Consider the following 26,470-nt stretch of genomic DNA (forward strand, 5'->3'; position numbering starts at 1 on the left):
CAAATTTCAGCCATTTTGGTGGAATATTGAAGACACAACCTTTAAAATACGAAAAATCGGGAGGTACCTTTCCATGAGGGCTATATGAAGGTGTGGAGCTATACCGACATATTTAAAGGGGAAGTTTGAGTACCCCCAACGAAGTCTAAATACCAAATTTCAGCCATTTCGGTGGATTATTGAGGCCACAACGTTCAAAATACCGAAAATCGGGAGGTACCGTTCTATGGGGGTTATATGAAGGCATGGACCGATACCGCCAAAGTTCTGGGGGAAAGTTTAATACCACCAACGTAGACTAAGTACCAAATTTCAGCCATTTCTGTGTGATAATGAAGCTAAAACTTTCAAAATACCGAAAATCGGGAGGTACCGTTCTATGGGGGCTATATGAAGGTGTGGACCGATACCGAAAAAATTCTGGGGGAAGTTTTATACCCCTAAAGAAGCCTACGTACCAAATTTCAGCCATTTTGGTAGGATAATGAAGCTAAAACCTTCAAAATACCGAAAATCGGGAGGTACCGTTATATGGGGGCTATATGAAGGTGTGGACCGATACCGACAAAATTCTAGTGGAAAGTTTTGTACCCCTAAAGAAGACTACGTACCAAATTTCAGCCATTTTGGTAGGATAATGAAGCTAAAACCTTAAAAATACCGAAAATCGGGAGGTACCGTTCTATGGGGGCTATATCAAAACGTGGACCGATATATCCCGTTTTCAATACCAACTATCCTGCAAGTAATAAAAACTTCTGTACCAAATTTTGACTCTCTATCTTTAAAATTGCGAGCTGTATCTTGATTTCAACAGACAGACGGACGGACGGACAGACGGACATGGTCAAATCGACATAGAATTTTATGCTGATCAATAATATATAGACTTTATAGGGTCTCCGACGAATATTTCGATGTGTTACAAACGGTATGACAAATTTAATTATACTCGTACCCTCCATATGGTGGAGGGTATAAAAATGCTGTTTATAACTCTTTTAAAATCTCATATATTAAAAAATTTCCATTTGTGTGACAAAATGTCCATGAAAAAACATGTACATGTGTGCTGAAACAGGACACTCTCGGGCATCATTCTGTGAAAACGGAACATTGTTCCAAACTGTTCCCTTAAAGTGCTAGTCCACTCAACTTGGAAATTTACTAAAATTTAGTACATGAGGAAGAATAAAATAGCACACTTCGTGTAAACGCTACGGTAATTTATAAAAACAAACAAAAAACAATGGGAAACATTTTTTGTTAGGAGCACGCCACGCCCACACCTTCCAATATTTATACCCTCAGCATTTCTGCTAACGAGGGTATATACACTTTCATACAAGCAAAATGTGCCTCATCGAAATAATGGTTTTACACCCCAAGTATGTTTGGACGAAATGGAGTTGATTTAGCCATGTCCGTTTTAGGGATACGTAAAATCGATTTCGGTTAATCGATTAATCGGTTATTAGCCGTAAAATTTCTAAAAGTCGTAGTCGACTATTGAATGTGCGAAAACAGGATATCGATTATTCTAAGTCGACGGACGACGAAGTCTATTATTAGCCGTAGTTGACTATTGGCTAAAACCGCGTAATCAACGGAACTTTTTTTTATAGATATAACCACCACGAATCGCATCAACGAAAATGGTCAATTATATTCGATTATAATCGGTTTTCGGCGGTTAACGATTAATCAAAAGTCGACTTTTTCAACACTCTCGAATAATCGACTAACCGAAAATCGAGTTTTAGTTTTTTCACAAAAACCGAGTGAACGAAAAACCGATTATAGCATTTCACTGTGTATCCCTAGTCCGTTCGTCTGTCTGTCTGGATGGCTGGAGCGCACGATAACTCTCGAACGGATCAACCGATTCGGTCCAAAATTTGGCTTTCGTAATATTTTGTCCAAACATAATTTAAGTTCGAAAATAGGTTTTATCGGTCCACTCCTTCAGGTACCTCCCCCACAAAAGTTCGAAAATGTTCGGAAAATTTGTGCGTACGATAACTCTTGAAGGGAGTAACCTATTTGGTCCATACTTTGCACATTTTGAAATGTCTACCCGACTTAGATGAGATTCCAATACGAACTCAATCGGTCCACTTCTTCGGGTACCTCCCACACAAAATTTGGGATAAGTTAAGTTTAGGGCCTGCTCTCGAATCGCTTTGATTTTTGTTGCAAAATCCTGTAATTCACTGCCCTCCATACAACGGTACAAGCTTCCTCAGGGGCAAGCCCATACTGCCTGAGAAAATAGCCTGAAGTGTGCAGTGGTTGGAGCTCAAGATAACTCTCGAACGGATCTGCCGATTCGGTCCAAAATTCGGCCTTCGTAATATTTTGTCTAAACTTAGTTTAAGTTCGAAGATAAGCCATATCGGTCCACTCCGTCAGGTACATCCCCCACAAAAGTTCAAAAATGTTCGAAAAAATTTTTCGTACGGTAACTCTTGAAGGGAGTGGCCGAATTGGTTCATACTTTACACATCTTAATTTGTCTGCAAAATATAGATCAGGTTCAAATATGGACTCTATTTGTCTACACTTTCGGGTACCTCCCACACAAAATTTCGTATAAGACCTGCTCTCGAATCACTTCGATTTTTGTTGAAGCTACTTGTATTCGCTGCCTCAATTACGACGGTAAAAGCTTTTTCAGGCAAGTCCATACTTCTTGAGAAAACAGCCCGAGAGGTGTAAAAAACTCCTAGGGCACCAAATGTAGTGGCTGTAGAGCACGATAATTCTCGAACTGATAAACCGATTTGGTCCTTCGTCATATTTTGTCCAAACTTAGTTTAAATCCTAAAATGGCCTATATCGGTCCTCTCCTTAGGATACCTCCCCCACAAAAGTTCAACGCTTGTGTCAAAGTGCAGTTTAGGGTCTGTTCGGAGATTCTTTGGCAATTTATACCGATGATGTTTTTTGTGGTCCTGTTTACAGCCATATTATATTTTCCGTGGACAAGTCCATACTTCCTGGCATACTGGTCCAACAGTTGTACGATATCCCACCGAAATGACTAGTGGGCGCTATATCTATCGAAAAAATATGACTCTCTAAATAAGATCAACTTCCGTAATGCACTATGTCGGTCCATTCCCTCCTCCGCAAAACGTTTGAACATTAATCCTAATCCACATTTTTGTCGGCTAGTTCAAATGTGCAAAAACTGCCTCAAAATACTGAAAAGATCCTAAATACATTCGATCTGTCCGTAGATGAAAGTTCCAATTCACATAGGCTGAGGGTATATCTCTGTAGGCAAAGCCGACTGACACTTTTTTATTTGTTCTGTTTAAAATTCTCTTCAGACAAGTCAATAAAATAGAGAAATGTATAACCACAGCCACAACCCTCAAAATACCGAAAATCAGGAGGTATCGTTCTATGGGGGCTATATGAAGGCCTAAATCTAAACCGACAAATTTTAGGTGGAAAGTGTTTTACCCCCAAGGAAGACTTAATACCAACCATTTCGGAGGGATATTGAGGGCACAATTTTCAAAATACCAGAAATCCGGAGGTACCGTTCTATGGGGGCTACATGGAGACGTGGACCTATACCAATAAATTTCAGGTGGATGAAAAATGAAGAAAAATGCCAAATTTCAGTCATTTCGGTGGGAAATTGAGGGCACAACCTTCAAAATACCGAAAATTTGGAGGTACCGTTCTATGGGGGCTATATGAAGACGTGGACCTATACCGACAAATTTCAGGTGGAAAGTTTTTACCCACAACGAAGAAAAAATGCCAAATTTCAGTTATTTCGGTGGGATATTGAGGCCACAACCTTCAAAATACCGAAAATCGGGACGTACCTTTCTATGTGGGCTATATGAAGACGTGGACCTATGACGACAAATTTTAGGTGGAATGTTTTATACCCCCAAGGAAGATTTAATAGATATTGAGGCTACAATTTTTAAAATACCGAATATCGGTAGGTACCGTTCTATGGGGGCTATATGAAGACGTGAACCTATGCGGACCTACTTCAGTTGTAAAGTTGCATACCCCTAACGAAGACTTAATACCAAATTTCAGCAATTTCAATGGGATATTTAGACCACAAATCCTTGAATATATTTTGCATATGGTTTTGCATATGCTCATTTTATGTAGATATGTAAAAATATGTCAAAATATTCACGATATGCAAAATATGCAAAAATTTCTGGGCCTAATATGTTTTATTTTATAATAAAACAAGTTTCTGTCTAATCAGATTTTCTCTACGACCATCCTAACCATATATGCGTTTGCATAGGATTCCGCAGTCTATATATAATGTAAATAGACATTTTATTTCTGTTGTGACCCATAGTAAAATCTGACGAAGAATACTTTTGTCTCTGATGTCTGCTCTCTAAATTTATGTTTTGTGGGACAGTTTTGAACAATCTCAGATACAGTCCGACTTTAGCCCTAAAACGTGTTTTTCATTTTTAGAGATTCCTGGCGATTAGATAAGATTTAGAGATTTGGTGTGTTCTGAGACCCATAGTAAAATTTTATGACGAATAATCTTGTAGAATATTTGAATTTGATATGATCACATTTTAAAGGAGTTTTTGAAAGATTTTCGAAAAAAAAGACCAAAAAACTCTTTTGATGAACCGCATGAGGGTTAAAACTTTTAATAAAAATATTTCCCATATCCTCCTCAGTAAAGTTGCCAAAGACACTATATACCTAAAATGCGAGGATTCCAAGATATCTTAACTCGAACATTTCGAAAAAACTAGAAATGGGCGTAACTTGCCCCGCCTACTTTGGTTACTTTCCGACGTAAACTTTAAAAACGCTGATACACGTGTCTCACATTTTTAGCTCCACTTTTATCAGCAACTAGGCGTTCCCTATTATTTTGAAAAAAATTAATTTTGTTGCATAGTGTTATTTACAACATTGTTGATGTCTAACGTGGGCCCGACTATGAATTACAAATGTATCGTTTCTGTTGAAATTTTTATCACTTAAATAATATAAAATATAATCAGTTCAATTTATATCAATGAGCACTTAGTCATTAAAAACGATTTCATTCACGCCATAAAATTGCACAATAAATATTACAGAATTTTGTAGTTCGTGCTTAGATGTGAAACTTTTCGAAATATTAAACAACAAATTAAAATGTAAAATGGGCGGTTATATCCCAAGAACAAAACATTTAATTTTGTATAAATTAAGCGTATATGAAAAATGTAATTTTCAGTTTTAAATTGTACTCGTACAGTGTAATATAACAACGCAGTAATGAAGTCAGTTACTATTTTGTCAACAATATCCGTTTTTGCTTTATTGATGGTAAGTGGGGGTCACGTTTTCTGCATTAGTATATGAAAATATGCATAAGTTTATATTTACAAATTTGTCGTAGTTATCTCAATTGATTGCGGCCCAGGGTCCTGGCGGTCAGGCTGGAGGAAACGCTGGAGCTCAAATGGGTGTTGGTTTTGGTACTGGAATGGGAGCTGGAGAAGGTGACGATGGTCCTGGTGGTCAAGCCAGTACTGGAGCAGGCATGAAAATGGGCTTTGGCGCAGGTGTAGGCGGACACGGTGGGGCTGGTGGCCATTAAATAAAATTATTAAATTATGCAAAAAATGCACAAATATATGATTTGAAGTTATAATTATAAAATAATTTTCAAAGTATACAGAAACTAAAAACCCAACATTTAAAGGATTTTTTCTCAATTCTAACATTGTACTTTAAAATTTGCTTCTTCAGCATGTCCGCGTCCAGGTCGTGAGTTCATTTATTTATTTTAGATTTTTCCAACATTTTAAATGTTTCTTAACATTCATCTCAAAACTGTAATCTTAGTTTCCCAAACTCTTCATAAAAACCAAATGTTTTCCCAGATTCAATATTTTTATAAAAACAAAACGCAACCACTAGAAAACAAACAATCTTAAACATAATCAATGTTAACGCTAAATCAAACGATTATAAAACTATTTAGCACATTGAAACGGACACTAAGCTAAATGAAATCAGCCTCAAGATCTTGGTTACCTATTTGTCCATCATTTAAGTGTTTTTGATAAAAATTGCTAGGCTAACATTCCCACTTATTGGCCAATAGATGTTTAAGACTAGCTCTTTGTTGCGTTTTTTGTTGTGTAAATTTTAATTACTGGAGTTTTTACCATTCACCTATGGCAAAAAGAGGTACAAAAAATCACCCAGATGTTGTTGATGATGCAAGAAAGTAGTTTTTAGACAAGAAAAATAGATGGTGCAACATGATTAGTGGTCTGTCTTACATAGCATGTGGTACAGGTTTTAATTTGTTTTCCTATCAAAACAACGTCATACGCGCTTGGTTGGTGGTTTTCTTATCTAGAATTGAAAAAAAGCAAAGCAGGAACAACAATGTTATAAGAACATGAAATTAGAACGTCCTTGAAGTGGTTTTTATCTACAAATTTGACATATTTTCATGTTAAAATGAAATTGATTGTGCATGGCTTTAGATACCCTTTTAAGTGGGTGTTTAAAGGTTAAAAAATGTATAAAAATTTGTCTGTGCAACACTAAAAATTCAAACAACTCCTAACAATTAGTTTTACAACCTCAGCCTTTAAACTGTCTCATCGAAATAATATTTTTTTAACCAAAGTATTTTTTAACGAAATTTGTTTCGGACAATTGGTAGTCGATTTAGCTTTGTGCATCTGTCACACTGGAACACGATAAATATGGAACAGATCTACCTGGACAACATTTTGCGCTTTAATCAAATTTAAGATAAATTATCGGAGACTTAAAATCTGGTCTCCAGGTTTAATCCCGGTTGATGTCAAAATTTAAACAATTCATATAAAAGCAAAGTTAAGTCTCATCTGCGCTAATTCCCCGACAAACACCAAGAGATAACACATGACATTTAGATTTTTGTTGGCGATTTTAATGCTAACATTGGCAGGAAAAATATCTCTGGTCACACGGTCGGCAAGTTCAGCCCTCACGAGGTAACATCCGACAACGGAATGAAGCTGATCGATTTTGCAGCACATTATAGTCAGCAGCACTACGTTGCAACACCTCGACACGTGGATGTCTCCAGATGGAAAAACCGGAAACTAGATTGATTATGTTGCGATAGACGGAAGACACTCTTCCAGTGCGTTAAAAGATACCCTAGAAACAATCCCAAATGACACCATTGAGTGTTTGCCAGCTAGCCAAAGGAAAAACAACAGGACCGAACTGTTCAAAACAGGTGGCGACCTACTGATAAGGAGTATACAACAGATGATTATCAAAATTTGACTGGGTTGGTACCTCATTCCGCTATGTCCTAGGCACAAGAAAGGAGACAATGTATCAAATACAGAGGCATAACTCATATACACTAGGGATATAACTTTTTGCATTTTTGTGCAAATATCAAAAATACCACCACATAGCCGTGAAGAGCATGAAAAAATATTATGAAATAAGGTGTACTTTTTTCTCTATCGCGAAAAAAGTTTCCGCCCCAAATGCATTGAAGTTCAGTAATGCATTTTTTAATGTTATCTGTTATAACAACATATTTGCTTTTCATTAAATTTTTTATTTTTTTGTAATCTAATTTAAAATCATTATCAAACCGTTCTGGACCAATTTGTTCTCAAATCGCGCGATTTTGGAGCATATTAGGAACTTTTGACACTATTGCAATTTTTGGGTTTTCTTTATAAACTCGTGAATTTTATGTTTATATTTATTGTACCTATCGGACAAGAGAATGTGGTGCCATTTGCACCAAATTCGCGGAAGTTACAGACCGTTTTAATGACTTTGCCTGTGAGAATTGTATTTATTTTCTATAAATATTTATTCAAACAAACCAAATTTAAAATTTTAAGTAGAAAAAATATCAAAAGGGTTTTAGTAATCACGGTCGGTCCGCAATCTTTTTTCACCGAATCGATCTTAGAAACGCGTTTTCATTATTAGGACAAAATTCCCCACATGGTACTGGTGTTGTATTTTTGTAAAAAACAAAAACGATTCTCACAGGCAAAGTTAACAAAAACAACCTGTAACTTTCGCGAATTCGTTGCAAATGAACCCATATCCTCTTGACCGTTAGGTACAAAAAATATAAACATAAAATTCACGAGTTTATAAAGAAAAACCAAAAATTGCGATAATGTCAAAAGTTCCTAATATGCTCCGAAATGGCGCGATTTGAGAACAAATTGGCCCAGAACGGTTTGATAATGATTTTAAATTAGATTACAAAAAAATAAAAATTTTAATGAAAAGCAAATATATTGTTATAACAGATAAAATTAAAAAATGCATTTGGTGCGGAAACTTTTTTCGCGATAGAGAAAAATTGACACCGTATTTCATAACAGTTTTCCATGATCTACACGGCTATGTGGTGGTATTTTTTTGGTTATAGCCCTAATATACACATCGCATATAAGGTGCTGTCAGGCGTATAATATATGGTTAATGGAATAAATGGGGCATATAAATGCGGTTTTTGTCATGGGCAATATACAATAGATCAAAATTCACCCTACGCCAAATAAAGTCACCTTCGACAGCCCGATTAGGTGAAAGGTGTCCCAAACCATGACTGAGTTTCGCATTCCTGCTAACATAATACCCTTATGCAAAATAATATTAACTGTCGCAAGATCAGTGTTGCCTGACGCCATTTGAAATTTTGTTGGAATGTTTGACAGTTTTTAGCCTAAACGTACTCAGGACAGTTTAACATACGACCATATGTTGCGTTTTTTACAGTGACTTGAAAAAATCAATTTGCAAAAAATGGCATTTACTTGTGAACATTTTTGTTCTATCGTTATTCACAATTTTCGACGTGGAGAATCACGTATGGTCGTTTGTATGTCGATAAAGGACCATCATAAAGCAATATGAATTGAATCGTGGCCGACACTCGCCAACAAACGATGGTCTGTCGTCCAAAAGCGGCCGTTGTTGCAGAAAAAAATTAAGCCGTGCGTGAACGGATAATGCATGATTGTCATGTTATATACCGTGAGATTGAGACATCCTTGGACATTTCTTCCACCAACTAACATTTGATATTGCATGAACACCTGGCCGCAAAAATTGATTTTTCTCGTCAGATCCAGCACAATTTGACAATTGCTCAAAAAAGGCTCTTGTCGACGTATGCAAAGAAATTGTGAATAAATACGATCGCGGTGCTTCAATTGACGTTTATAAGATTGTTACAGACGACAAATCTTGGATGTATGCGTAAGAGCCCGAAACAAAACAACAATCGACGGTGAGGTTCTTTGAAGGCTAGCCAAATCCCACGAAAATTGTTCATGGAATAAACACATCGAAGCAAATGGTCTACTATTTCTTCTGCTAAACTGACCATGTGGCTACCTTACGGCTTGAGGAACGTAGGACGGTTAATTCTGAGTGGTACACTGCAATTTGTTTGTCTGAAGTCTCCGGAGAAATTCGAACAACGAACATGATAATGTGAGCTCTCATACATCGATTCAAACCAGCGCATTTTTTACCGGACAAAACGTGGAATTGATCGGTCATCCGCAGTACAGCTCTGACTTGGAACCCAATGACTTAATTTGATTCCCGCACATCAAAAAAAAAGCGTTCAAAAACAGTGTTTTTGGGTTCTCAGTCGGAGTGGAAAAAGTGCTTGAACAATTGGTTTGAGCGCATGAAAAAGTTAAGAAAACAACATTCGCGTTTTTATTATTGGGCCAGAAACTATCCAGAAAAATGTTATGGAAGTGGCTTCATGAGATGCCATGATTTCACTGGATCTTTTGTTTTGGTTCAACTGAAGTCGTGAAAGATCCGATCTTTTCATCAGCATTTGAACCCATTCAAAGGAAGTCGTGAAAGATCAAATCTTTTCATTAGCATTTGAACCCATTCCATCGATCCAATAGAGATGAATTTTGTGTTTTTATTTATACACATGTATGTATATTTTCTTTAATTTATCTATATATGTTTAAAGATTTATTATGCTAGGAAGTCCCAATCATTGAGCTAAAAATAGAGTCGGACTGCACTCTTTGGTATAACAAAAGTGTCCTTGTCTGTTCTAGAGAACCCGGGTCTGCAGAACCTTAAAATCAAGTCCATTTTTAGATCCCTACAAAACAAAAGGGTATACATTTCCAAAATGTAAAATAAAATTACATACTAAAGTTCACAAAATATTAATTTGCAGTTGGAGTCCATGTCAAAATCTGCACTGATGATGTAAAGTAAAAAACCTTTTGTATGATGTATCAAAATCAGTTCCGGAGGAAGTAAATTCTGTTGCAAACAGCGGCGGTGCTGTAACTGTAACAGCTGGATGGCCCAGCCACTGAAGCCTGGCAAGGATGACAGCAAAAATGAATCGTACAGACCTTAAGGCCTGGGTACATAAGCAACCTGCTTACCTTGCTTGCTTCTGATAAAAGAATAAAAAAGAAAAAGGCAACCTAGTTCGAAATTGGTTTGTATTTCTTTTTTTTTGTGTCATGTCAGAAATAAAGCAGAGAAGCAAGGCAAGCAGGCGAGGCAGCTTATGTACCCAGGCCTTTAATTCTCCCCAGCGTCAGAAATAGCTATCTAGTTGCCGATCAATTAGCATGATTTCCGTAAGCAGCACAACAACTGCGCTGCACGCCATCTCCAAACATATTAGTCGAGGACTCAACCAGAGCCAGCCGTGCGATAGAACAGTGATTGTGGCGTTTTTCAAAACCTTTTGATACTGTCAAGCACTCCACGCTGTTTGAGGACATCGAGCAGACTACGCGCCGGCCATGTTTGAAACGTTGGATAATAAGATGTATGTGTGGACGCCAGTCGTACGTAGAATTCAGGATCAAGGAGTCCAAGACCCGTAGAGTAAAACAGGGAGTTGTCCAATGTGGGGAAATATTGCCAAAACTGTCTAACCTCTACCTCTCCTGAATACCAACCCTTGCTGGCGGCATTGGGATCGTAACGTATGAGGATGATTGTACAATCTTTGCGTCAAGCACCTTCCCTGATGACATTTGTGAAAGGCTGAACTATTATTTATCTGATCTTACCACTTTTTTCCTCTCGAGGAATATACAAAGATCAGCCGACACACTGCACCTTTTGAACTGCCCTACCAAACTCGCTAGCAAACTTAAGTATGTATGTAGCTTTGTGGTTATAAACCATCGAAATATGTAGATACATTCTTACAATTGATAGTCCCAGAGTCAGATTAAGCAGAAAAATTAAAATACAAACATATAAACTACTGTTGCAACAACCACAAACTGCAATCAAGGATGTAAACTTTTTGATAATAATTAATGAATAGTTATTTCATAAATTCCTTTGAAGTAATAATAAAAAAAATCTTGAAAATCATATTAAAATACAGCATGTTCCATTTTCCGAACAAGACGTGAAGATTTCATGCCAAAGGGTTGGTGAAAATGACATGCCTTTGAAGTTATGAGTTTGGCTTTGAACGCTAACACGCCGTGACAACATAGAGACCCCTAAAAAGCAAATCGATTTGTAGATCCCTATGTAGCGATAGAAATTCGTGAAGGAGTGCAGTTGGAGTCCATGTCGAAATCTGAACTGGTGTTGGGAAGATAATAGAAAAAACATTTTGCAAGATGAAATAAAATCAAAATGTTGCGGTATAGTGACGGTGATAAATTGCAATTATTATATAAGTTTTTTGCTGATAAATTAGTTGTAATTATTTCATGTATTCAGGATCACTTGCACCCATGATTCAACTCATGATTTGCCATCGAACATTTTACTGGGATACAAACAAATAAAAAAAGATTAAAGTTTGGACGGGCGGAATTTCGATCACGATTTGTTTTGAAGCAAAAACGGAATAATTAGCTTTACCTTATGAAAATAATTAGCTCCTTCGCCACGGTATCCCTATCAAAACATTGCCCTATATTCACATTTTTCCGAATAAAACTGTCGGTCCGAAAATATGACAAAGAACCCACGAAATACAAAAATAGGGTAGTACGTTACACGGGGGCTATATTATACAGTGAATCTATTTTGACAATTCTCTGTATCAATGTTGTATACCCCTAGTGAAGACGACAGTACAAATTTCAGTCATTTCGGTATGTATTGAGGCTAAAACCTTGAAAATACCGAACATAGGGAAGTACGGTTCTTTGGGAGTATATCAAAATATGGACCTATAGCAACAATTTCCTGGGGGAAAGTTTAATGCTAAATGCGAAATTTCAGCCATTTCGGTGTGATCATTAGTTTAAATAAAACCTTAAAAATAACATTCTATGGGGGCTATATCAAACCGTGGACAAAGCTCAGCGCTCCCAACGAAGACTACGTACGAAATTTCTGCCATTTCGATGTGATAATGAGGCTAAAACCTTGAAAATATAAAAAATCGGGAGGTACTGTTCGATGGGGACTATATCAAAACTTGGACCTGTACCAACCAATTTTTGGGGAAAATTAGGAGGCACAGTTCTATGGGGGCTATATCGAAATAAGGACTGATATAGACCATTTTCTACACCAAATATCTTAGGAGTAATAGCAACTTCAATATGTCAAAACCTAAAAATGTGAACTAGTTATTGGCCCTATTTACCTCGACACTTCCTTAAATAAAACAAACAACATCAGTTTCAAAATTAATATAGAGATGAATAATATTGGGCAGAAGCAAAACCACCTCTCTTCAAACAAAAATTGCTCTCTGCCAGACACTGATACTACCCGTACTTATATACGGATCCGAAGCATGGGAACTTGCGAAAGCAGATTACGCTATTTCCAAAAAAAAAAAATCTTCGAAAGATTTATGGACCAATATGCGTTTAAAGTGAATACCGGCGTCGAATGAACCTAGAACGGTACCAGCCGACCGACATCGACAAATTAGAAGATCTATGCCTTTGAAACATATATTTAAGTACGGGTGAGATATGGGTCCAAAAATTTTCAGATAGTTAAGTCCCTTGTAATAGAGTGTTTAGTTGTTTTTGTGGTCTTTGGTACAACCAGGGCTGTGGAGTCGATTCCAACTTCGGTTCCGACTACGACTCCGAGGATGCGAACGATAACTCTCGAAGAGGTCAATCGAACTGGTAATAACTTTGCAAATAGTAATATTACTTCCAGGCATAGATCGGGTTCGAATATGGACAATATCGGTCCAATCCTTCGGGTACCTCCCACACAAAATTCGGATGAAGTGAAGTTTATGAGATCCTCTCGGATCGCTTTGAAGTTTTTTTTTCAGCAGATTTTGTTCGCGCCCCTATTTACGACGGTACATATTTTTCTGGGACAGGATCATACTTCCTGAGGTAATGGCCTAAAAGCTCCATACAACCTGGACGTAAACAAATAAAATGGTAAGCCCGCAATATACTCTCACAGGGATTTTCTGTTTGGTCCAAACATTGCACATAGTATTATTTCGTCTACAACAGTTTCCCATGTAATTCGAATAATTTCAGTTGTAATTCGAAACATTTCCATTTGAGTTTCTAATTATTTGTTATTTGCGAATTTTAATAGGAATTTGAATTATTTCATTTATAATTTGGATTTTTCTTTTGTAATTCGCACTATTTTTTTTTTGTAATTCGAAATTTTCAATTTGTAATTTTAATTTGTTCGTTTGTAATTCGAATTTTTCCATTTGACATTTGATTTTTATACCCTATACCACAATGTGGAAAAGGGTATTATAAGTTTGTTTTGGTAAAAATTCATGTAACACCGCGAAATATTCGTCGGAGACCCCCAATGTGGTATACCAATCTTCATATCTCGACGAGATAAAGCGATTTTGAGATGTGTGTCCGTCCTTCCGTCCGTCCGTCCGTCTGTCCATTATAAATTGTAAACACGCTCCAGGCCGCAATTATGGACCGATCGTCACGAAATTTTGTATGGAGGTCGGGTTCAGATCAGAATAGATCCCTATTCTTATTGGTGATGATCGTGAAATATTTAGCGGGTGAAATGGACCAAAAACATAATATTTATCCAATTTTCTAGCGGCTCTGTAGGTCTCAATAATAGTCCGATCAACGCGTAATTTTAAATAAGGTAAGAGTATATCACAAAGGCGAAGCTTGCAATTTGAGATGGCGATCGGATAACATTTTGAGGGTTAAATGGACCAAAACTTTTGTGTGAAAATTGTGAAAATTTTTACTATACAGCTTATATCTTAATTCCTGGAAGTGACATTCCGGACAAGTGAGATATACTTGAAAGTGGAACGCTTGACCTTTCAATTGATGCCAACTATGTTGGTTTGCATGATCAGATAACAGAGTTACAGCCTAATATATTTCGTTATTTGTTTGTAGCGTAATAATAAACACGCTAGAAGTCGCAATTATACATCAATAGTCACGAAATTTTGCACCGGGTAAGAGTATAGGTCGAAAAAGATGCCTACAATTTTGATCGATGATCTGATATTCTTTAGCGGGTGAAATGGACTATTATTTTGTATGCAAAATATAAAAAATTTATTTTTGGTCGATATTTTAATTCCTTGAGGACATATATATTTCGCAAGTAGCCTACATATGGAAAAAAACTACTGACCTTTCCTCTGATGTAAATTGCAATAAAGTGTTTGCTAGATAACGGGCCTACTGCCTAATATATAATAGGTTCTGGGTAGAGAACCACATTTTTATCCCATGCTACATATTGTCTCTCCAAAAGTTTATGTAACACGAAATATTCGTCCTAGACCCCTTATTTGGTATGCCAAAATTCATATCTCGGCGAGATAAAGCAATTTAGCGATGTGTGTCCGTCCACTAAAACTTGTAAACAAGCTTAAGGCCGCAATTATGGACCGATTGTAACGAATTTTTTTTTGTGATGATCGTGAAATGTTCGGGGGATGAAATGGAGCAAAAACAAAATTTTAACCAATTTTGTAGCGACTCTGTAGGTCAAAATAATAACCCGCAAAATTTTAAACAAAGTTTGAGTTTATGATGAAGAAGAAGCGTACAAACCAACGTTAAGATCAGATAATACTTAGCGGGTTAAATGGACTGAAACTTTTGTGTGAAATTGGTAAAAATTTCAATAACGTAGCGGTTAAACAACGGAAGTAGTAGTACTACATAAGTGGGTTTCATTACATTTTAGATTGTGTGAACTAAACTTTCCTTTCCTGCTACAAAAATGTCTTTGTCATGCTAGATAACTTTTTGGGTTTGGTCATAAGTATTATACATTACATCTCTGATATTTGATGATTACATTTTCACAATCATTGAAAAGAAGTTCCGTGGAGAGCGATTGTCCAGGGATAGTGGTATAGGGTATCCCATGGTCGGCTCCGTCCGACTATAGACTTTTCTTACTTGTTTTCGTTTGAATTTGTAAACGAAAAAATCAATTTTCAAATTGAATTACAAATTGGAAAAACCTAGTTGCAAATAAAATAATTCGAATAAAAAATTACAAAAAAAAATGATTTTCAATTGGAATAATCAAATTACAATTACAGTGCTTCGAATTTCAAATGAAATAATCAAAATACAACTGAAATTCTTCGAATTACATGTGAAAATGGTGAAGTTATGTACCAGGTTGGCATATGGATTACATCGGTCCCGTCCTTCGGTAACTCCCAAAATTTTAGAAAAGTGGAGTATAACACGCCATCTCAGATAGTTTGTAATTTTTTCCGAAAATTTTTTATTGCAGGCCTTGGTACGACGCGCAATTTTTTCCTGAGATAATGGCCCAAAATTTCCAAAAAAATGTGACGGCATCAACTTAATGAGAAAGTCCAAAAGTTATATAAAAGTCCAAAGGTCCAAAAGTTATACCTCGTTAAATTTTGTACAGCCTCAAATAGTGTCCGAATATTGACTACATCGGGCTACTCTTTCGGTTATATCCCACACAAGAGGTGCAGAAGACACGTCTGAGATCGTTTTTAAATTGTTGGCAACATGTTGTGTATGCGGCTATAGTTATGATGGTACAACCTTTTTCTGGACAAAGACATAGAACATAAAGACTAGAAAAGAGACATAATGCAAATATGTTTATGAAACAAAGTACATAAACATTTTATCAACAACAGGGGTATGTTAATGTTAACAAGTAAAAAAGCATTAAGTTCGGCCGGGCCGAACTTTTCATACCCTCCACCATAAAATATTCATTCCTGTCCCCAACTTTAAGTGAGTACGTTAAAATGTCAGATAATGTATATAAAATGCTTCATTCCGGAGGCCCTTTTTTATGGTTAGATGTTGACAATTTTTGGTGGGCTAGAAATTGGGAGGTACTGTTATATAGGGGTTATAATAAAACATGGGCCTATGTTGACAGTTTTTGATGGGAGCCTTTAATTTCAAATAACTCCTAATTCGGTTAAAAATTTTAGCTAGAATCCTCAAAATATCGAAAATCGGTACATAACGTGGGAACTTCAAATGTCATTAACAGCTAGTTCGGAGGTATCTGGGCTATACGAAAATATGAACTTAAATGAAAATTTTTTGTTGCAGAATTTTTGTTGACTTTTAAATTTCAAATTACAGAGAGTTCGTCCAAAAAATAAAGCTAAGGTACGGAAAATCGGGAGGTTTGTTTTGGGGCTATACAAAAACATGGACCTACGTTCGGTTAAACATTTTAAGTAAAATCCTCAAAGTACCGAAAATCGGGAAGTATCGTTATATTGGGGTTATGTTGAAAATTGTTGATGCAGATGTGTGGTGACCACTACAACCTTCAAATGTCAAATTACAGTTAGTTCTGTTAAAAATTGTAGCTAAAATTGCCAAATTACTGAAAATTGGGAGGTACCGTTATATGGGAGCTATATCCGAACATGGACCTATGTTGACAATTTTTGATGGAGAGGTGTTGTGACCACTAAGAACTTCAAATGTCAAATTACTGCTAGTTCGGTTTAATATTATAGCTAAAATCATCAAATTACTGAAAATCGGGAGGTACCGTTATATGGGGGCTTTCTTGACAATTTTTGGTGGAGAGGTGTGGTGACCACTAAGAATTTCAAATGTCAAATGTTCAAATTACAGATAATTCGGTTAAAACTTGTTAGTAAAATTCTCAAAATACCTGAAATCGGGGGGTAACGTTATATGGGGGCTATTCCAAAACATGGACCTATGTCCACTAGTTATATAAGTTTATTGACATTTAAGAACCCTAAATGTCAATTGATAGCTAAATCAGTCTGAAAATGTAGATAAAAACGTCAAAATGCCGTAAATCGGGGGTACACTTATATGGGGCCTATACCAAAACGTGGACCTAGGTCCATAACTTTTGTTATATAAGTTAAGTTACACTTAAGAACCCTAAATGTCAAATTATAGCTATATCGGTCTGAAAATGTAGATAAAAACGTCAAAATACCGTAAATCGGGGGGTACCGTTATATGGGGGCTATACCAAAACGTGGACCTATGTCCACAAGTTTTGTCACATAAGTTTATTGACAATTAAGAACTTCAAATGTTAAATTATAGCTTCATCGGTCTGAAAATGTAGCTAAAAACGTCAAAATACCGTAAATCGGGGGGTACCGTTATATGGGGGCTATACCAAAACGTGGACCTATGTCCACAACTTTTGTTATATAAGTTTATTGATACTTAAGAACCCTAAATGTCAAATTATAGCCAAATCGGTCTGAAAATGTAGCTAAAACCGTCCAAAAACCGTAAATCGGGGGGTACCGTTATATGGGGGCTATACCAAAACGTGGACCTATGTCCACAAGTTTTGTTATATATGTTTATTGACACTTAAGAACTCTAAATGTCAAAGTATAGCCAAATCAGTCTGAAAATGTAGCTAAAACCGTCAAAATACCGTAAATCGGGGGCTACCGTTATATGGGAGCTATACCAAAACGTGGACCTATGTCCAGAACTTTTGTTATATAAGTTTATTGACATTTAAGAACCCTAAATGTCAAATTATAGCTGCATCGGTCTGAAAATGTAGCTAAAAACGTCAAAATACCGCAAATCGGGGGGTAGCGTTATATGGGGGCTATACCAAAACGTGGACCTATGTCCACAACTCCTAATATATAATTTTTTAACACTTAAGAACCCTAAATGTCAAATTATAGCTACAGCGGTCTGATAATGTAGCTAAAAACGTCAAAATACCGTATATCGGGGGGTACCGTTATATGGGGGCTATACCAAAACGTGGACCTATGTCCACAACTTTTGTTATATAATTGTATTGATACTTAAGAACCCTAAGTGTCAAATTATAGCTAAATCGGTCTAAAAATTTAGCTAAAAACGTCAAAATACCGCAAATCGGGGGGTACCGTTATATGGGGGCTATACCAAAACGTGGACTTATGTCCTCATGATGGAATCTCTAAAATAAAACGCTTGCATTTAAATTATAAATGGTGGCAAAATTAAACGGCAAGCGTTTTATTTGAGAGATTCTATCATGAGAATGAATATATTTATTGAGGCTAAGCGACAAATTTTTTTTTTAGTTTTAAGTGCATTTCTAAATAAAACACTGAAACTTAATTTTTTTTAATTATTTTTTATTTTTAACTTTTTAGTAAATACATTTTTTTGACCACTGAGAAACCCAAATGCCGAATTACAGTCCATTTGAGCAGAAAATTTAGATTAAAATACTTGAAATTGGGTGGTGCCGTTATATGGAGGCTATATTAAACCTTGACCTACGTCCACAATTTTTAGTGGGGAAGTTCCTGGACTATTGAGAACTCCAAATGCCAAGTTACAGCAAATTCGGGCTAAAAATGAAGACAAACTCCTCAAAATACCAGAAGTTGGGTGGTACCGTTATATGGGGACTATAGGAAAAAATGGACCCATATTGGTTTTGGTTTCATATTCATGTATTGTCATCTAAATCTGAAAAATGTGCAAAGTTTTAGTTCGATTGGTCAACTGCAACCGTGCTAAAAATCAGTTACCACATTTTAAAAGGGGGTCAAGTTAGACACCGTAAGAACACTGTAAGAATGGACCAATATTAGTTTTGATATCATATTCATGTATTGTCATCCAAACCTGAAAACTGTGCAAAGTTTTAGTACGATTGGTCAACTGCAACTGCGCGAAAAATGAGTTACCAGATTTGAAAAGCAAAATACCGGAAATCGGGTGGTACCGTTATATGGGGGCTATAGGAAACAATGTACCCATATTGGTTTTGGTTTCATATTCATGTATTGTCATCTAAATCTGAAAATTGTGCAAAGTTTTAGTTGGATTGGTCAACTGCAACCGTGCTAAAAATCAGTTACCAGATTTGAAAAGGGGGTCAAGTTAGACACCGTAAAAGCACTATAAGAATAGACCAATATTAGTTCTGATTTCATATTCATGTATTGTCATCCAAATCTAAAAAATGTGCAAATTTTAAGTTCGATTGGTCAACCGCAACTATGTGAAAAATGAGTTACCAGATTTGAAAAGCAAATTAGATAAAACACTGTAGAACAGTGTAAAAATGGACCAATATTGGTTTTGATTTCATATGCATGTATTGTCATTCACATCTGAAAAGTGTGCAAAGTTTTAGTTCGATTGGTAAACTGCAACTGTGTTAAAAATGAGTTACCAGATTTGAACTAAACACACACCAAGGCAAGTTAAATAAAACACTGTAAAAAATGGCGTTGAGTTCGGCTGGGGAGAACATTTTATACCCTCCACCATGACAAAAACTTTAATAACAAATTTTCTCGGAGGATGGATCGGGTTATCTAAGTTTTTGAACCGGAAATTCTGGTCTTAAAATCAAGTTCAACCGATTTTGAAGGAGGATCGCCTTGTTTAAGAGTAACTTTCATTATAAAATTAATTTTTATTTGTTATGCCCAAAGGTAGTGACGTAGGGTATCGTCCCCATCCGACTATAGTCTCGTCTTCCTTGTTTATACTAATAGTTATAATGTATATGAATTACAGATGTATCGTTTCTGTATAAAAATTTATCACTTAAATAATCTAAAATATAATCAAATCAATTTCTATCAATGGATATTCAGACATTAAAAAAATTCATTCATGCCATAAAATTGCACAATAAATATTACAGCATTTTGTAGTTCGTGCTTAGATGAGAAACTTTCGAAATATTAAACAACAATTAAAATGTAAAATTGGCGGTTATATCCAAAGAATAAAACATTGAATTTGGTATAAAATAAGCGTATTTCAAAAAAGATAATTACAGTTTTAAATTGTACTCGTACAGTGTAATATACCTTATTTGCAAACCCCAAACATGAAATCATTAACAACTTTGTCAACCATATCCGTTTTGGTTTTATTGATGGTAAGTGGGAGATCACTGTTTTCTTATAGAATTTGAAAATATGCAGAAGTTTATATTTCCAAATATGTCGTAGTTGTCTCAATTAACTGCTGCCCAGGGATCTGGCGGTGAGGCTGGAGCAAACGCTGGAGCTCAAATGGGTGTTGGTTTTGGTGCTGGAATGGGAGGTGGAGCAGGTGAAGATGGACCTGGTGGTCAAGGCAGTGCTGGAGCTGGCATGAAAGTAGGCTTTGGTGCGGGTGTGGGAGCAGGCGGACAAGGTGGTGCTGGTGGTCAGTAAACATAATTATTTATAATCATCAAGCAATAAATATATATATGATCTGAAGATATAACCTATTTTTAAAAGAACAAGCTTCAAAACGACGTCAAAACTATTTTTCCTATTTCTGACATTGTAGTATTTTGATAATTAATCATTTCCGTTTTTCTTCCATATGGGAGGTAGTGAGTTCATTCATTCTATTTTTATCTCACAATTGTAATCTGGCTTTCCCAAACTCTTCATATAAACCAAACATTTTCCCAGATTCAATATTTATAAAAATAAAACGCAACCATTCAAAAACAAGCAATATTAAACATAATCAATATTAACGCTAAATCAACCGATTATAAAACTATTTAGCACATTGAAACCGACACTAAGCTAAATGAAATCAGCCTCAAGATCTTGGTTACCTATTGTCCATCATTTAAGTGTTTTTGATCAAATTTGCTAGGCCAACATTCCCACTTATTGGTCAATGTCTTAAACATCGACTAGCTCTTTGTTGCGTTTTTTGTTGTGTAAATTTTAATTACTGCAGTTTTTACCATTCACCTATGGCAAAAAGAGGTACAAACAAGTCAGTCGGCGTTGCCTCAGCCTGTATATGTTGAAACAATTTTTTCCCAAAAAACGTATGTATTAAGGGGTTTTTAAAAATTTTGGGAATTTGAACCGACAAAAATGTTCATTAGGATTAGAGATCAAAAGTTTTGCTGAGGAGATACTAAAAGGAATGGATCTACATTGACTATTATGAAAGTGGATCTCCAGCCACTGCATATGGTGCCATAGGGGGTTTTTACACCCTTCGGGATGTTTGCTTAAGAAGTATGGACTTACCCCTGAAAAAACGTTTACCATCGTAATTAAGGCAGCGAATGTAAAAAAAAATATCTTCAACAAAAATCAAAGTGATTCGAGAGCAGGTCTTAAAGTGAACTTATCCGAAATTTTGTGTGGGAGGTACCGGATGGAGTGGACAAATATAGTCCATATTTGAACCTGATCTATATCTAGTAGATATATTAGGATGTGTAAAGTATGGACCAATTCGGCCACTCCCTTCAAGAGTTACCGTATGAACAAATTTTCCGAACATTTTTGAACTTTTGTGGGGGAGGTACCTGGAGGAGTGGACCGATATGGCTTATCTTCAAACTTAAACTTTGTTTGGACAAAATATTACAAAGGCCAAATTTTGGGCCGGATCGGTAGATCCGTTCTAAAGTTATCTTGCGCTCAAACCACCTAACACGGTGTCATAGGGATTTTTTCAACTTCCAGGCTATTTTCTCAGGAAGTATGGACTTGCCCCTAATGAAACTTGTTCCGTCGTATGGAGGGCAGTGAATAAAAGTTCGAGAGATGGTCCAAAACTGAACTTTTCCGAAAATTCGTGTGGGAGGTACCAGAAGGAGTGGGCGGATTAAGTCTATATTGACACATTATCTAAGTTTGGTACACATTTTACGACGGGCAAAGTATGGACCAAATCAGTTACTCCCTGCAAGAGTTATCGTGCGCACAAATTTTTCGAACATTTTCGAACTTTTGTGGAGGAGGTACCGGAAGGGGTGGACCGATATAGCCCATCTTCGAATTAAGTTTGGACAACATATTACGAAAGCCAAAATATAAACGGAATCGGTTCATCCGTTCGAGAGTTATCGTGCGCTCCATCCAGCCAGCCAGACAGACGGACGGACATTGCTCAATCGACTCCAAATTGTCTGAAACACATTTCGTCCAAACATACTTGGGGTCTAAAACCATTATTTCGATGAGGCACATTTTGCCCGTATGACAGTGCATATCACCAATATTTTTGAAAATTTAACATAGTTGAAGCCAAGGTTTACCCTTTTAGAACACGCGACTTGTGATTGTATATTATACAAATTAAATGTTTTTGGCTAAAATGAGAAGTTTTTGGAAGTGGCAAAAAAAAAAATTGACATCAAAAATTAATTTGCGTGGAAGCTGTGGCTATATTTATGTTAAACAAGTGAGCAAAGGCTATAGTCGGGACGGGGCCGACCATGTGATACCCTACACCACTACCCCTGTGCATAAGCTTTTCACTGGTAAACATTTATTTTAGGGAACATAATCCGACTACCACCAAACATATTTTGGTTTTTAATCAAAAATAAATAAATAAAATATTCGCAAATATTCCGAATCCTGAATATTATCTGACCATCACCAAAATAAATAGGCTTCTTCCTCTGTGGGACCCACATAAAATTCCAAAAACTTCGTGACGATCCGATCAAAAGTGCGACCTGTAGCGTGATTACAAAAAAAAATCGGAAAATGGGATGCATTACCGACTATTGCGATATCTCTGTTGTTTGAGCAGCTACGACAACCTACTTTACATCATTGTAAAGGTGATATTTTCTACTTTCCTTGCAGGTTTTGCTTTTGATACACCTATTAAAGAAACAGAGATATTGGCTTTGAAAAAAAACGTTGATCATTCTCCAAATAAGTTTTTGCCCATTCCGACCCCTGAATATTATGCGACCATCATTAAAATCAGTAGGCTTCTTCCTCTGTGGGACCCCCCTTAACCTCCAAAATTTCGTGACGATCCGATCAAAATTGCGACCTGTAGCGTGATTACAAAAAAATCGGAAAATGGGATGCATTATCGACTATTGCCATATCTCTGCTAATTGACCACCTACGACAACCTACTTTACATCGTTGTAAATGTGATATTTTCCACTTTCTTTGCCGGTTTTTGCTTTTGATATACCTCTTAAAGAAAGAGAGATATTGGCTTTGAAATAAAATGTTGACTTTTCTCCAAATAAGTTTTTTGCCCATTCCGACCCCTAAATATTATCCGACCATCACCAATATCAATAGGCTTCTTCCTCTGTGAGACCCCCATTAACCCTCAAAATTTGGTGACGATTCGATCAAAATTGGGACCTGTAGCGTGATTTCCAAAAAAATGGATAAATGGGATGTATTACCGACTATTGCGATATCTCCGTTATTTGGTTACATACGCCGACCTAGTTTACATCATTGTAAAGACAGGATCTTCTACTTTCATAGTCAGGCTTTGCTTTTGGAAAGTTTCCAACCAAAGCTGTGATATTCGTCAATATAATTAAAATCGCAAAAATGAAAGTTGGGGTTTTATTTGCTAGTATTGTGATATCTTCGTTGTTTGATCACCTACGAGCACCAACTTTACATCATTAGAAAGGCTATATTTTCTACTTTCATTGTCAGGTTTTGCTTTTGATATACCCCATATAGAAGCTGAGATAATCGCTTTGGAAAAAAACGTTGTCTTTTTATCCACCTAAGTTTTTTTCGCTTTCCGACCCCTAAATATTATCCGACCATCACCAAAATCAATAGGCTTCTTCCCCTCCGGGACCCCCATCAATATCCAAAATTTCGTGACGATCCGATCAAATTGCGACCTGTAGCGTGATTACAAGGTTTAGATGGACAGACGGACAGACGGGCGGACGGACGGACGGACTGACGGACACATATTTACATATTTTCTTATGCAACAAATATTTCAATAATAATAACAAAAATATTTGTATGTAAAATTGTTCTGTTTAAAATTCTTTTCAGACAAGTCAATAACAATAACAGCCTCAACCTTCAAAATACCGAAAATCGGGAGGTATCGTTCTATGGGGGCTATATGAAGGCCTGAACCTAAACCGACCACTTTTAAGTGGAAAGTTGTTTACCACCTAGGAAGACCTAATACCAAATTTCAGCCATTTTGGCGGGATATTGAGGCCACAACCTTCAAAATACTGGAAATCGGGAGGTACCGTAGTATGGGTGCTATATAAAAACGTGGACCTATACCGACAAAGTTCTGATGGAAATTTTTATACCCCTACGAAAGACTTAATACCAAATTTCACCAAACTGAGGCCACAACTTTCTAAATACCAGAAATCCGGAGGTACCGTTCTCTGGGGGCTATATGAAGACGTGAACCTATATCGAGAAATTTCAGGTGGAAAGTTTTATACCCCCAAGGAAGACTTAATACCAAATTTCAGCCATTTCTGGCCCATTACAGAACATTTGTTCCACAGGCCGAACTAAGAAAAGATCTCCATTCCTGTTGCTTCGCACTCTGGAGTACCGCTATCGGTTACTTCTTTTACTGATCGTCCCTTGATGTCTATGTCATCAACATAAGCAAGTAACATGTGACTATTGGTGTACATTGTGCCACTTCTTTTGACGTTTGCCTCTCGTATAACCTTTTCTAGCAGGATGTTGAAGAGATCACACGAAAGGCTGTCTCCTTGCCTGAAACCTCTTTTGGTACCAAACTCTTCGGATGAGCTTTGCGGGGATACCAAATTCAGACATGGCTTGGAATACATTTGAACGCAGCGGGCTGTCGAAGGCTGCTTTATAATCGACAAAAAGGTGGTAGGTGTCGATCTGCATCTCTTGGGTCCTTCTCCAGGATTTGTCGCAGGGTAAATATCTGGTCCAATTATCTCGTTGACCATAGGCTTTAGTCGTTCACACAATATCCCTGACACGATCTTGTAGGCAATAGGGATAGACTTATGCCCCCATAGTTAGAGCATACAGTCTTATCTCCCTTCTTGTGGACGGGCACAGGATACTCAGGTTCCAATCGTCGGGTACTCGTATTTCCTCCCAGATGGTGCTAACTTGGTGATGAATACACTTTATCAGCGTGTCGCCTCCGGTTTTGAACAGCTCGGCTGGTAAGCCATCGGCTCCTGCTGCCTTATTATTCTTCAGCCGATTTATTGCTGTCCTTACCTCATCTTGGCTGGGCGGTATACATTCAATACCATCTTCTGGGATTGGGACTGTGGTATCTTCGTCGTCTTCGCTGCTATTGGATACCAACAGATTTGAAAAAGGAGGATGTGCCTTTACCAAAGCCATCAGTTTGATGCTTGACTCTTTGGTAGAATTTTCGGACATTCTTCTGGCTCCTGTACATCTCGATTTTTTCACACTCCCGCTTTTCCATCTCTCTCTTTTTTCTGCGGAAAAGACGTTTCTCCTCTCTCCTTTTCTCACTGTATCTCTCTCGTGCGCTACGCGTTGCTACGGATTGTAAAGTAGCCTTATATGCCGCATTTTTCTCTTCGGTGGCAGCACGACACTCCTCATCATACCATGGATTCCTTGGTGGAAGTCTCTGGTATCCAAGTATGGATTTTGCGGCTGTTTGCATGGAGTGGGCAATGCTTATATGATATGTTATCGGTATGAGGAGTGCTTTGATTAAGCAATTGGGCTAGTTGAGTAGAATATTCTGTGGTTATCTGTTGTGATTGCAGCTTACCGATGTCTAAATTTCATGTTGTGTCTGTTCGTACTTTTTTTGCTACGTTTAAGCGGGTGCGTACCTTTGCTGCAACAAGGTAGTGGTCGAATCAATGTTTGCGCCTCGGAACGATCGTACATCCAACACGCTCGATGAATGTCTGCCATCTATCACAACATGATCAATTTGATTTCTTGTTTTCTGATCTGGCGACAGCCAGGTGCCCTTATGAATATCGAGATGATTAAATCTGGTACTGCTAACTACCATGTTTTTTGCAGCTGCAAAGTCTATCAGCCTCATACCATTGTCAGATGTTTCTCTGTGGATACTGAATTTCCCTACTGTTGGACCAAAGATATTCTCCTTTCCAATTTTGGCATTAAAATCGTCTAGAATGATTTTAATGTCATGGGCAGGGCAACGGTCATATGTTTCTTCTAAGCGCTCGTAAAATATATCTTTGGTCTGTTCATCCTTTCCTTCAGTGG

The sequence above is a fragment of the Musca autumnalis genome, unplaced genomic scaffold, assembly GCF_047663935.1.
Source record: "Musca autumnalis isolate F117 unplaced genomic scaffold, ASM4766393v1 scaffold_1, whole genome shotgun sequence".
NCBI classification, from domain to species: Eukaryota; Metazoa; Arthropoda; class Insecta; order Diptera; family Muscidae; genus Musca; species Musca autumnalis.